Below are 13927 nucleotides of genomic sequence, written 5' to 3' on the forward strand. Positions count from 1 at the left end.
TGTTGATGCAATCACAGGGCATCCAGCATTTGACCTTTGACACTCATTAGGTCAACGCCGACATAAAAACAGCAAAGAAAACTGTTTTATAACGCAGAAAATTAGGAATAGGCCACAAGGCTGAAGCTAAGCTGAATACTTTTTACATTACTATGATTTTTATTTTTATTATATATATATATATATATAAATATGTATATATTTATATTTGTATGTCATATTTGCTTATTATTATTGTATTTTATTTTCTGCATTACAGTGATGCGTTCAGGGACTATTTGAAAGGAACATTTGCAGGATGTAACCAAATACGGTTGCAATGCTAACGTCATCGCAAGCCTTTCATTTCAATCCAAATGAAAACCCTGGAAAAATGCCCCAAAATATGCACAATGCTTTTTGCATTTTGCTGTCACTTCTCACTCATGATTACTATCAGCGATTTTCTGCATCATGAGAGACATTCAGGGACCATTAAAACACAGCAATTACAGGAAGTAACCAAATATGGTTCCCACAATAATTTCGTCACACCGTGCATCCCTAATCCTTTCATTTCATCCAAACTGCAACTCTGGAAAAATACTAATAAATATGCAACAATCATTTCATTTTATCACTGTGATAAGTAGGAAGTCCGAAGTAGAATTCCTTCTTTTTAAATTGAATATTTTGGTAGCTAGAAAACCTGTTTACCACCTTCTAAATACGCTTTTAAACATTATTAGAGCCCTGTAGACATGAAATAACACCCCTATAGTCAACGTTACACTATTACCCAATATAGTAGACATAAGAGAAAATAAAACATATAAGACATAGAAAACCTGTTTACACCTTCTAAATACACTTTTTAACATTATTAGAGCCTTCTAGACATGAAATGACACCCCATAGTCACCTTTACACTCCTATTACCCAATATTGTAGACATCATAAGAGAAAATAAGGCATAAGATATCAGTAAGGCTCGTGCTCATGTGTGTTCCGGTCATGGACAGGAAGTGAGGTCGGGTGTTCAGAGTGGAGTTTTAGTTGGCTGTGTAGTAGGCCGTGTTAGGGATGATTGTGTCTGTTGTGAGATCATTCAAAGCTGCAATGAAGTCCTGTTGTTCCACCCATCAAGTCTGGTGCTTGTGTGTCTCAGCCACGAGTGACCAGTGTCGATTACTACATATCATCAGTGATTTTCTGCATCACGAGAGGCATTCAGGGACCAGGGACCATAAGTGACCAAATGTCGCAACATTAAAAATATTAAATAGTTCAACCGAAATTACAACCCTGGAAAAACACCAAAAATATGATATTTCAGAATTCTTATTACTATTAGGCGAGATTTTCTGCACCAAAAGTGAGGCCTTCAGGGACCAGATATGGTCCCCACTGTACCAACAAATTCACATCCTGCACCCTTTAGACGTTCATTTTAACCAAACCTACAATTCTGGAACAACACCCAAAAGTATCTGATTATATTTCACAATTGTTCTTATTAGAGATTTTCTGCACCAAAAGTGAGGCCTTCAGGAACCAAATATGGTTCCCACAATGCTAACAAAGTCACACCCGGTTCCCTAATCCTTGAGGGGAGTTTGCAGACTCGAGGGAAGCATTTAGTTCCAAATCCTCATGCTTATTATCGCTCTTTTCCAATATTCTAAACGGGATGATGCACTTCCCAAACATCTGCTTGGTCGTCCCGAGGGAGTCTCAGCCAATAAACTTGACAGCTGCTGAAGTCATCTCCCTGACATCCACCCTCTTCAACCTGCCGACCCACCCGCTGCCAAATAATCCACCTTTTCTCGACACACTATCCAGCAACGACGAGACGCAAAACCCGGCTACTCCGGAGCCGCTGTGACAAGCAATTAAGCGTGTGCACAAAGCTGCTCAGTGAGCGTCGGGATAATAATTGTGTTTATTGGCAATTCCCGAGCCTCTTGATGAGGAATTTTCCAAGACGCTATTCCAAAAAACGACTTGACATCTCTGTAAAGTGCCGTGCAGTAATAAAAATAGTTGAGTGCTTGGTGAGTTTAAAACGGCAAACACGTTGCTCAATGCGTCCTGTGCACTCGTATACCACACCCTGACACCGACACACACACACACACACACACACTAACACACACTGACAGCAGCACATGTTCACTTTGGAACCATTCAAACATTCCAATCAATAAAGTTATTGCGTGCAGAAAAAAGATGCATGCAAAAACACAACGGGACCGGCAGGATGCTCCTCCCGTCCTCCCGTCTTGCCACTTGATCCTCAAACAGCCTCACCTTTCAGGAACGTCCCCCCCCACCAGGTGAAGACTCCAAAGCGTCCTTCTGCCGTAACGCAACTCCCGGGACTCCAGCAAGAGCTGTTCCGCCTTCTGAGCCGGAGTTGACAGACTAGGATAGGAGGAAGGAGGGAGGAGAACTGGAAGAGACGGCGAGGGGAGGGTGTCCTGTTACGCCCTCCCCTCGCCACCCCCCTCCCCCTCCTTCTATTAACAAGACAGCAAACTTTACATGCAGGCAGATTGGGAGGGGAGGGACACACAAAGGTCACACACGACCATGATGGTGGGCCTATTCATTTGTAATATGCTCAAAGAAGTGGGCGGAGGACGTTTTAAAAAAGGGGCGTGGCTGTTAGGAGTTGGAAAGCTTTGCACTTGAGTGATGGAGGTTGCCATGACAACACTTAATTAACTCGAGGAGGGCCATCCAAGTGTGGCAGCTTATATTAGAAACACTTACCGTATTATGGAAAAATTAGATGAAAAAAGTTGGTCCAGCCACAACAATGATGGGCAAAACTATTGGGACGCACTCTTAAAGGAAAAGTGCACTTTCTTTGGAATTTTGTCCGTCATCCACAATCCTTATGTGAGACATGAACACACGTCTTTGTCTTTTCTGCACGTTCTAAAGATATAAAAACAGGTAAAAAGAGGCAGCTAAGAATGCACCCATTCCTATTCCTATTCTTTGGAACACATAAGGATTGTGAATGATGGTGAAAAATTCCAAAAATGTGCAATTTTCTTTTAGTGAATGAATGAATCAATCAAGAGGTTGGATTACAGTCTTTAGTTGTCCATGAATTTTAATTTTTTTATCTTCTTTTATCTTCCAAAGGGCTGCAAATGGGGTAGACATATTTTCTGGTAAAATTCCGAGTAACTTTATGGAATTTCGTAAAAATGCAATTGGACGGACCCATTGCATGGGATACACAGGAGAATCTCAGTTAGCGTACGCCCCGGTTAGCGTGTTTTTCGGTTAGCGTAGGTCTTGTCGTGTTGTTAATACAATGCGTGAGAACAAGTGTGTTCTTCATGTATTGTCATCACTAAACATCCTTGTTAACTCGCTACTAAGTGGAAACAGGAAGCAGCAGTTAGCTGCAAAACACAAAGGTGATGTCCGTGTCAATCTCGCCGCCACATTATGTCTTTGTCAACAACAACATCTTCAATGAAGGTAAAAGTAACAAATGTTCATTGAAGGGGTGTCACAAGATCTTGCGAGATTAAAACGTGACAACATTTGTCGTTAAGGAAAAAAAAGGTTTTGTGGGCGTTAGGCTTGTGACAATAATACATTAATGAATTAATCAGATGACAAATGAAAACAAACTGGATAATTTTGCCGACCTCAATATATTGCCATGTGCATGCATGTCGGTTTTCCTCATTTCTCGCCTCCAAAAAGGCAGGAAGAGAGTTCACTCTGTGCATTGCTTGCCGCGTTTGCTCCATAGAACAACAGCATGAACCGACTGAGCCCTTTTGTCAGTCATAGTCTCTTTGTCTCGGTGGGTGGAGGAGGGGCCGCTAGCATACACACACAGTACAGAAGAGTGTAATGTTGTATAAATTATATTAGTAGATTGCAATATATTGTCATATATTTTTTCATTGTACTTTCCTTCAAAGTCCGAAAAGGAGTTTCTCAACACTTAAGTTCCCTTAATAAACAAACAAAGTATTTTCTATTCCTGTTACTTCCCACGTACTCCCTATGCAACACTTCCAACGTTGCCAATTTGACTGCGGCGGCGAGTGTGGGCAAGTGATGAGGGTCTGTCCACTTTCCACCTGTCCTTCATTAGTGATGCACATGTTGCACATTTGTCACAGCCATGCTAACTAACCAGGTCACCATCCATCCGTAAACACCATCGCCCCATAGGATGGTCATGCTGATACTGTAGATACTGCACACCGAGGCGTGACGATGCACAATGGCGACTATGTTTCCAGCACACACACTTTGGAATGAATAAAAAAAATTGAATTATTAGGTCCAGTGAAAGGCTGCTATTGAGACAGTGGCAGACAGCAGACGCTATCTGCTCAATGCTAAATAAGCTATTGTCCTAACAGACAAGGCAAGGAGGCAGACAAAGACGGACTTGTAAAGCATCTCTCCACATTCCTGCTCCAGCATCATCATCACTGTGGACCTGTCACTTCCAGCTCATGAACTTCTCATTGAATTATTTCACCATCTTTCACATTCTGCTGCATCAGTCCTTCAGATGAAAAAAAAAAACTGGAAAAACATTGCTTTAACCTCCTGCTAAACTGTCCGATAAGCAGCATGGCTGATTTGACCGCCACAGCCAAACGTTGATAAGATCTACTCTGATTACTTTGACAGCAGACACCATTGCTGACTGATGCTGAGGCGAGAGAAAAAAAATCAGGAAAACCCGCCTGGAGCAACAAGTACATTCCACCCTTTTAGCTCTATTTTCCTCGTTTTGTTTTCCATCTCGCCAAAGGTTCTCCTACCAGACCCCAGTAGGTATTATTGTTGCTCCATCTGAATGTAACTCCTATGAAGGTGTTCCTCAAGCAAGCATAATCTTGTCCCAGTTTTCCAGAGTTGCATCTTCTGAGAGTTTTCCGAGGTGATCATGTCTCGTTAAAGGTCAGGCGTCACCTGTGTGTCATCGTCTCACATGTCATTGGATGAGTTGCCACGACGAGTCAAAACAAGAGAGCATGCAAGTTTGGGAGAGCTGAACAAAGTACACAAAGGCACGCAGACGAGGGGCGACGCCGTCATCCATCTTGGATAATGTAAACGAGCAACGGCTCGCAAAGACTTCTTCTTCCCGGATTCTTTAAACACAAGGAGGCAGCCTAATGGGACACTTTGCTACAATGACGCCTATTGTTTGAAGGGCCGGGACAGATGTCTGCGGATTGGAATGGGATTGGGAAGAACTCTCCAGAATGGCCCCCCAACAAACACACACAACCTGCATTGCCAACACATGTGCCTGGAAGATGAATGCTGGGATCTAGAGACGCATGACGAATGGCTGATTTTCACTCTGGGGCAAGGGTCAAGTGGTATCCCTTTCGCGACCTTGGAATCAGACAGATGCAAGATGTCAGTTCCCATGTGTCCCCACTGGGGGGTGACTTTCAAAACCCCCTTTTCTGACATGCTGAAGAGTTCCCCATGGAGGGAACTGCTCAGTGTGAACCTCAGAACCTCCAGTTCCCTCCTCAAATTATCGGGTCCCGGAGGTCCAAACGTCTGCGAAACATCCAACCGCCACCAGTCTCTCACCTGTGGATGAGGGAGGGTGGTACAAATTATGCCGGAATCTTGTAGAAAAGCTTCCCTCGAGAACACCCAGAGCAATGTGGCCTATAAATTTGTGGTTGAGAAAACTTCCTGCTGCTTTTGCGCACTTCCTGAGATGAAAGCCCGCGAGGCAAGCCATCGCCCATCCCGCACCAATTCGATTAGCCTCATCAGTGACTCAAACTGACACTTAAGAGCATAACCACAATGATGATTCTGCAGTATCTGAGCAAGCAGACTTTCTTTATCAAAATGCTGCCACTTACAACTTTCTTTGGCTCCATTTTGGGTCACTGAGGTGAGAAACACTATTGGATTCAAGAAATAACTCATGCCAAAACCGTGTCCATGCAGTGTCTGGCTGCCTTTGGGAACACTCACGTCTTCAATGACGGCAAAAGTAACCTTAAATGTTCATTTATACCTTTCGTCATCATTTATATGCATTTGGAATTGTTTTCTGCAATGCCGCTTCTCCTCATTAGGGTCGCGGGGGTATGCTGGAGCCTATCCAGGGTACACCCTGGACTGGTCGCCAGCCAATGGCAGGGCACATATAGACAAACAACCATTCACACTCACATTCATACCTATGGACAATTTAGAGTCTCCAATGAAGCTAACATGCATGTTTTTGGAATGTGGGAGGAAACCGGACTACCCGGAGAAAACCCACACACACACGAAGAGATCATGCAAACCAAGGAAGAATCGAACCCAGGTCTTCCCGATCTCCAGACTGTGACCGTGTGGCCCTTGTTTTCTGCATGTAAATCTATAATAGTAAAACAATAAAAACGTGTTTTGTTTTAACATTTTTGTCTTTCTGGAATGGATCAATTAAATTCCTTTTGGTTAGCGTCCTAGTGAGACCTTCTAGAACAAATTATTGACACTAACCGAGGTTCCACCATATATATTGATGATTTGTTTTATTGAGGGATTTTGTAGTTTCTTTGATTACCTGCTGCTGTTTTGCTGTTCTCCCTGTATGTTCCCTCTTAAACCAAGCTAAACCAAGAACTAGCAGGAAATGGTGTCCTGTCTAACTTGATGATGTTGTTCTTGAATTAAGCTAAAGCACTACCAGACAACGGTGTCGCTGTTGTTGTCTCTTGTCTCTCCGTTCTCCTTCTGTCAATCCAAAGGCTCTCCAACTAGATCCCTACAGCTTCTCCACCTGGATCCCAGCAGATCTTATTGTTGCTGTTATCATTTTGTTCTTGCCATTGGGAGTACACCAAAACTACTGTTATCCAATGCTGGATGTGAACTGGTTGGTCCAAAATGGGATAATAACTTGGCATTATTCTAAAATGGGTTTTCTTTGGTGTACAACTGTAGCTGGTTCCCCTTCACACTAAAAGTAGCCCTGGACCGAGGACTTCAGGTGGCGGACATGCTTTATTAGCCATTAAAGATCGGCTCAATCCGGCGCCGAGTGACACACTGACATGTCATCAATGGGGTCACGATTAGCAGGAGTAACCACTGGCTTTTATTAGAATGTTCTCTTGCTATGTCTCTGTAAGTATTCCCCACTCATCTGTCAGGGACAATAAAGATCCAACATTCTGACGTAGAATATCATCAAGTTTGGCTTTATTGCGACCAGATGCATGGGTGGGGAGGCCGAGTGGACCGCGAGCAATCAAACATGCCAAGATCTCAGAACATAAGATTAGAGGAGCTCATGTAGAATAGATTTTGTTCAAGGAAGAGGCTCATTACGCAAAAGGTCACGAGGATTATAAACATGTGTGATCGGCATCATACTTAGGAAACAACAAATGCAGACAAAACTTGACATCAAAATGAAACTACAAAAGCGCTCCAAGAGCACAGTCCTATGCCAGGCACCATAGTTCCCCCCATATTGTCATTTACAGCATAAATATTAGTCCTACATTTATTTTATCTACATATTTAGATTCACTGACTATGAAAACATACCATTAGCAGTTGGATTGCTAGTGATATCAAAATTTGTTGAGTAGTTCACAAATATGGCATTTTCCATTATTGCAGTTTTCTTGTGGATCTAGCTTTTGAAGATACAACAAATCCGTTGGACACTCCAGATTCCAGTGTCTTGGCTATATATAATGGTGTTTGTTGCATGTTTATAGCTTTATTTTTTGTCTTCCTATGATGAATATTCCAAGGTCCCCTATTTTTTCATATTCTGGATCATAGTATCTGGAATGATTCTATTATCTGGATCAGTCTTCGATATTTTGTAAAACCTGTCGAAAACTTGTACTGCATTTTTTTTTCCCCAAGTGCTCTGACCATTTTTTGTGCAGTTATATGAACAAATGCCAAAAATGATCCTATCTCGTGATGGTAAGAATCCTTTAAAAAATTCCTGGATCCAGACGGTGATACGGATCACTCCCAAAATGTAATCAGTTCTTCCATATCCCATTTCTGACAATTCTTGAAATTTTCATCCAAATCCATTTAAAACTTTAAGTTATTTTGAACACAAACCAACAAACAAACAGCTAAACGCAGGCAAAAGCAAAAGCAAAAGCTCCTTGGACGAGGTAAAAATGTACCACCAGCCTTGTAAACGTGAAATACATTGGATTCGGATTTCGGATTCATCGTCATTTCAGTTATTTTGCCGCAGAATACCAGTCACAGCTTTATTTGTACAACGTTCATACGTTATACGTACTGTTATGTTTTTAACAGGACATTAAGTCTCAACATGTGCCAAACATGGTAACAATTTTGACAAATGTATGGCATTCAAAAGACCATTACGGTAATCTACAAAAAGCCACAAGGCTAGCGGCGGTCTAAGACTTTCTTCCCTCCTACTATATCTCCATCTCTTTAATTAATCAAGCGTTATGCCGTCTTCCAATTAACTTGATTAGTATTGCATGGTGACCCCCTGCAGACCTCTGAAGCATCACGCCGGGATGCCTTCAGGTGGCGATCAATACCCGCACTAAGTAAATGAGTACATGTAAAAAGCAGCATGTTTAATTAACATTGGGTGGTCTCTGCCCCGCACCGGAATGAATGGAGTTAATTAGATGAGTGGCCCTCAGGAATACCAGCAGGTATTCCCATTGGATTTTCCCCATTGACTCGGTTAGAATTAACCTGTTGACTCGTATCCCAAGGGATGCAGTGGCGGCCACCTTTTGTCCAAACTCCAAATTGGGTTTCTGCACTGCAACGTATCCAGTGGGAATTCACAAGTATAAAAGTACTAAACTAACATTTTAAAGAGGCATTCCACAGTTGAACATTTGAAAAAGTTGTCTATGTGATACAAGTGAGAAGCCCATTTACGGTACCATAAAGATGTATGGTGTTAGGCTCGGGTCGTGAAGTGAACACTCAGTACCCTCTTATGTGTGTTAGCATGCGAACAGCAACCTTTCACTCTGACTGGTGTCGGCCGCTGATCAGAATTAAAGATGACTCAGCAAAGGGTGCGTTTAAAAGTAAAATTCCTTCATTAGCACCTGCCAAAATATAAGACGGCCATTTTGCAGCACTGATGAGATTAGGGTCTCCCCGCATACTACTGTTGTATAAGAATGTCAATGAAATGTAAATGCATTCGGCGGCACCAAAAACAAACCAAATCAGGTTTGCTGATTATTCGGCGGTCGGCGCAACGCTAAGACAATCAACTCTGATTCCGTCTGATGATGATACGCAAATGAAAACCAGATGCAAAAGTCCACCACGCGTCCACCCTGGCATTTGATGTGTGGGGCTCCGTGGATGCTGCTCAAGTTCCGAATGGGAAGCCCGTAAGCGTGAGGATAGATCCCACCTGCTAACTTCATGTGACACTCCAGTGGCGTTTATCTAGCTTGGGGGAGGGTGCGCGTCCAGCTTGCGCATCTGCAAAGTCGCTCTACGCTGACTACATTTACATCTGTGTCCTCGTAAAAACGCCACTTAAGGCTAGATGATGCTGTTAGATGATGCTACTTTCTATTATGCTTAACTTGCACTGTTGGATCTTAAAACATGCTTGATGCCAGTGTTTCCAGGAGGCTAGAGACAATGTTGCTCCAGGTGCTGAAGATGGCTTCACGGGGGCATACACTGGAACTCGTGCCCATTGTTGTAAATCCATCCCCGAATGTTCTCCATTGGATTTAGATAAGGGGAACGTGCAGGATGGTCCAAAAGAGTGACCTTATTCCTCTGGAAGAAGTCCTTTGTGAAGTGTTGAAAAAGCCAGTCATTACCACAAAGACTTCAGACATGAGGGATGCCCCCTGCAACACCTCCACATAGCCGGCTGCCGTTTGACGCCCCTGTGCAACCTGAAGCTCCATTGTTCCACTGAAGGATCACGATGGCGCCCCCTACACTGTGCCGTGTGAAAAACATCTCAGGTGGGATCTCCTTGTCATGCCAGGAATGCTGGAAGCCATCAGGACCATCAAGGGAGAATAAAACTTGCCCTCTGAAAATTCCAATCCCAATTGAAGTGCTTTTTTCTTCTTAAAAGCCTTCTCTGGCAGATAGCATCTGCAGCCAACCTCCGCAGCAATGGCGTGCTGCGAGAGAGAAGCCTTGCTCATGCAGTTCAACAATCCCACCGCCATCGAAGAAAGAAAGCTTTTTTGCCTTTGCCATCAAGAGATCATGACAGTGTGAATACGTGACACTAAATCACATTCATATCCACATTTTTGCCAACAATTTGCCTTTTAAAGGCCGTGCGCTCTTAAACTTTTGATGAACAGCCTATTTCACTTGAATGCTTCTTTGCAATAAATGTTGAAGCTCTACTTAGAACCTCCTTAAGATCCACCATTGCAAAATGTACATTCTTGACACCTGTTTCACCTGCTCTTAACATTTGGATGAGGGGTGTATGCTAAAAAGACAAGACTACAAACAGTAACAGCTGACCAAGTGTCTTTTTTCCTTCATTTGTGTTCCGCAAGGATCCACCTACAGCCAACTTCACTTTAGTTGTGGGATGGTTGTGTTTTGAAGCATCTGAGGCAATCTGGAGTGCAACACTTGGGTGCAACCAGCAGGGGCACTGGAAAAAACACTTCTCAAGTGGAAATAAAAAATACAATTAATACACTGAATAAAGGTAGAGATAAATGAAAGATTATACTAAAACTGCCGATCCTGTTTCATTGAGAGACGGATGGTTGAGACGTTTATTTGGTTTCCGGACAACCACATTTCTGTTCCTCCACAGTGACATAAAATAACTGTGTTTTTTGAAAAGTAGCTTCTTGTGTTTTTTTGCCTTGACAAACTAGCTCGCTAGCTGCCATCTTAGTTCAAAACAAAACAAAGAGGATCTTCGTGCTTTGGTTGTCCAGCTAAAAACAGCAGGAAAGAGGCATGGTATGAACATTCCCCATCAAATCCTTGTGATAAGTGGACACATGATGTCAACATGTTTGTGAGCGTGGAGACCCACCTGCTGTTGGATTCCATCCCGCGGCCCATAATCTAATTCAAGTCTCTTGTTCCCAGCATCCCGCAGGTCCTGTGAATCCTGCATGGCTTCACAACAGCCTGATAAGCATACACTCGTGTCATCATAGCTAAAATCCAGCCATCATTTTATCACCAACAGTGCATTTGTTGGGAGTTGTGTCCCAAAACTGTGATAGCAGGCATGGCATCAAAACAAATACACCAGGATTCTGACAGCTGTTGTTTTGGAGAAACTTTGTCAAAGCACCCTCTAGTGGCCAACCCAAGCGTCGGCTAAGAAATGAGCTCTCAACAGCAGCCCGTTGAGTCGGGTAAAAGTGAAGTTAGTTAAGTATGACAACCTTCTTAGCCGTGAACACCTGATGTGGCTTAAGCTTAGGTCACAATCGGACGTATGGGCTCCTGCGGCTGATCTACGTGCAAAAAATGGCCGACGTGTGTCTTTTGACATATCTTCCAATTCATCATGTTTTTACTTGACTTTTTCTTCTCTTTTCAATACAGATATTTCAAAATAAAACATTTTAGAGCTGTAATTTAGAATACCGTGAAACCGTAAAGGAGTGATATTTTTGCCCAAGGTCATCATGCCGTCACAATGTCACACCGGCCCATGCCTACACCCCCCACTTACGTAATTAGTGCGGATAACGCACGCTCTGATATTTTGTACATCCTCCATTCGTGTCGATATCTTACTCCTTCATATCTTACTCCTTCATGGTCACCACAACTACATTCTCCATAACACCCCCAAGGCCAAAGGTCACATAAGTCCCTGATTTTCATATCTGCCTCAGGCAAAGCCTGTTATCACGGAGTATTAAAATAATCTGAGATTTTTGATAATAAAGTCATAAATTTGGTATATTTACAAGAGAGAAAGTCATTAATTTACGATTAAAAAAAAGCCGTAAATTTACAAGAACAATAATCATAAATTTAAGAGAATAAAGATGTACATTTACGAGAAAAAATAACGGAAATTTACAAGAAATACAGTCCTAAATTTACAAGAAAAATTTACGAGAAAAATGGTCATAAATTTACGAGAATAAAGTCGTAATATTACCTTTGCCCAAGGCCAAAGGTCAGATAAACCCCCACTTTTCATAGCTGCCTCAGGCAATGCCTGTTACGAGTATTAAAATTATGAGATTTTTGATAATAAAGTCACAAATTTTCGTGTATTTTCAAGAACAAAGTCGTAAATTTCCAAGAAGAAATTCACACACAAGAAAAGTCGGAAATTTCCAAGAAATAAAGTTGTAAATTTACGAGAAAAACAGTCATACATTTTTGAGAATAAAGGTGTAAACTTACGAGAAAAAAGTTGTAAATGCACAAGAAATAAAGTTGTAATATTACCTTTGCTGAAGGCCAAAGGTCACATAAGTACCTGCTCTTCATCGCTGCCTCAGGCAACGCCTGTTACCACGGAGTATTAAAATAATCGGAGATTTCAAGAATAAAGCCACAAATGTACGAGAAAAAAAACAGAATATTACGAGAATAAAGTCCTGCATTTCGGAGAAAACTAGTCATAACTTTATGTTACAGACGTCTGTGTAGGCTCTCAGTCGTACAGGAGTTGTCCAACGAGGGAAAGGCTTCTTGAGACGTCATCTGTACTTCTGTGAAGAAGGTGTCGGACGTTTCGCTCCTCATCCGAAGAGCTTCGTCAGCGAACTAATAAGTGCTGGTAGCCTAGGCCTTAAATACAGTAAGAGTGGGCGGAATTGGTGTGCCAACACACTCCTACTATTGGTTCCTTTATGTTACAGACATTGAATGGGACAGCCATGAAAAGGGGGGACACGTATGACACGTAATATTACCACTTTATTCTCCTAAATTATTATTCTCGTTATATTACAACTTTTTTTTCTCAAAATCTCAGATTTTTTTTTCCAATGTGGCTCTAATACTCTGTCGTAGGAATGCCAAAAAATGGTATGTCTAGGTGTGACCTACTCTTTAGAGGGGTAGCAAGTTGTGACAAAAAGTCCCCAGCCCAGCTAGCATTAGCTTTAGCTAGATGCTAATCTGATGCTCACTGACTTGGATACTCTGTACAAGCAAGCTAGCGCTTTCCGGTGTTAGCAAACATGTTGTCAAAGCAGAAATTCACAATGACTTGTGTTTCATGTAACTTTTCATGTACCGTTATCCCCCCCCCAGGTTGACCTCCGTGGTAAATCACTCCATACTCGGCACATCTGGAGGTTTATGGGCCACACCCTTCTCTCATACTTTTCTTGATTAAAAATAATAGGAAAACAATGCCTACAAAACTGTTTTTTTGTTTTGTTTTATATGAGCTCATAAAATCCTGAGGAAGATTGTAAGCTTTCTGGAACTGTTGTAATTAATATCAGACGCCATGTCAAGATGGAATATTTCTATGTTTTACATTCAGGACATTGATGATTTGCAAGCTGGACACTTCATTAGCTACACCTGCCTGTCAAATCTAATGAGATCCAACACTAAAATGAGTACTTACATGTCGGCGAGGTTTTAATTGAACAATATGCTACTTAATACTTGAGAGCGTTTTCACGTTTCGCCAAATTATTATCTAAAATCAAATATAGTTTATTTTAGACAAGATATTTCAACATACCTGCTCTGTTTTTGTGGCACCTTCATGAGCGAACAGGTTTCTTCTCCTTTATGAGAGAAAGTCGTGGACGTCATGTTGGGAGATGCTGCCATCTAGCGGATGGAGGGATGTACTACATCGCATCATAATACAGTTCATAATGTTCATAGTAAGAAGCCAGATTGGAGTACACACTATTTAAAATACTAAACAGATCAGGGGTGTCCAAAGTGTGGTGTTTACAAGGTATTGCATATTTTG

At 42.0% G+C, this 13927-nt stretch overlaps 1 protein-coding gene across 1 annotated transcript in view; it reads right to left on the bottom strand.

Moving 5' to 3' along the window:
• Positions 1–2411, bottom strand: part of sema3c (sema domain, immunoglobulin domain (Ig), short basic domain, secreted, (semaphorin) 3C) — a 52725-nt gene extending 50314 nt beyond the window's left edge. The window contains exon 1 of the mRNA XM_054752795.1: positions 2293–2411. The gene's annotated coding sequence lies outside the window, so the exon portion shown is untranslated. The remainder of the gene's footprint in view (positions 1–2292) is intronic.
• Positions 2412–13927: the final 11516 nt, after the last annotated feature.

The sequence above is a fragment of the Dunckerocampus dactyliophorus genome, chromosome 15 (assembly GCF_027744805.1).
Source record: "Dunckerocampus dactyliophorus isolate RoL2022-P2 chromosome 15, RoL_Ddac_1.1, whole genome shotgun sequence".
Taxonomy (NCBI): domain Eukaryota; kingdom Metazoa; phylum Chordata; class Actinopteri; order Syngnathiformes; family Syngnathidae; genus Dunckerocampus; species Dunckerocampus dactyliophorus.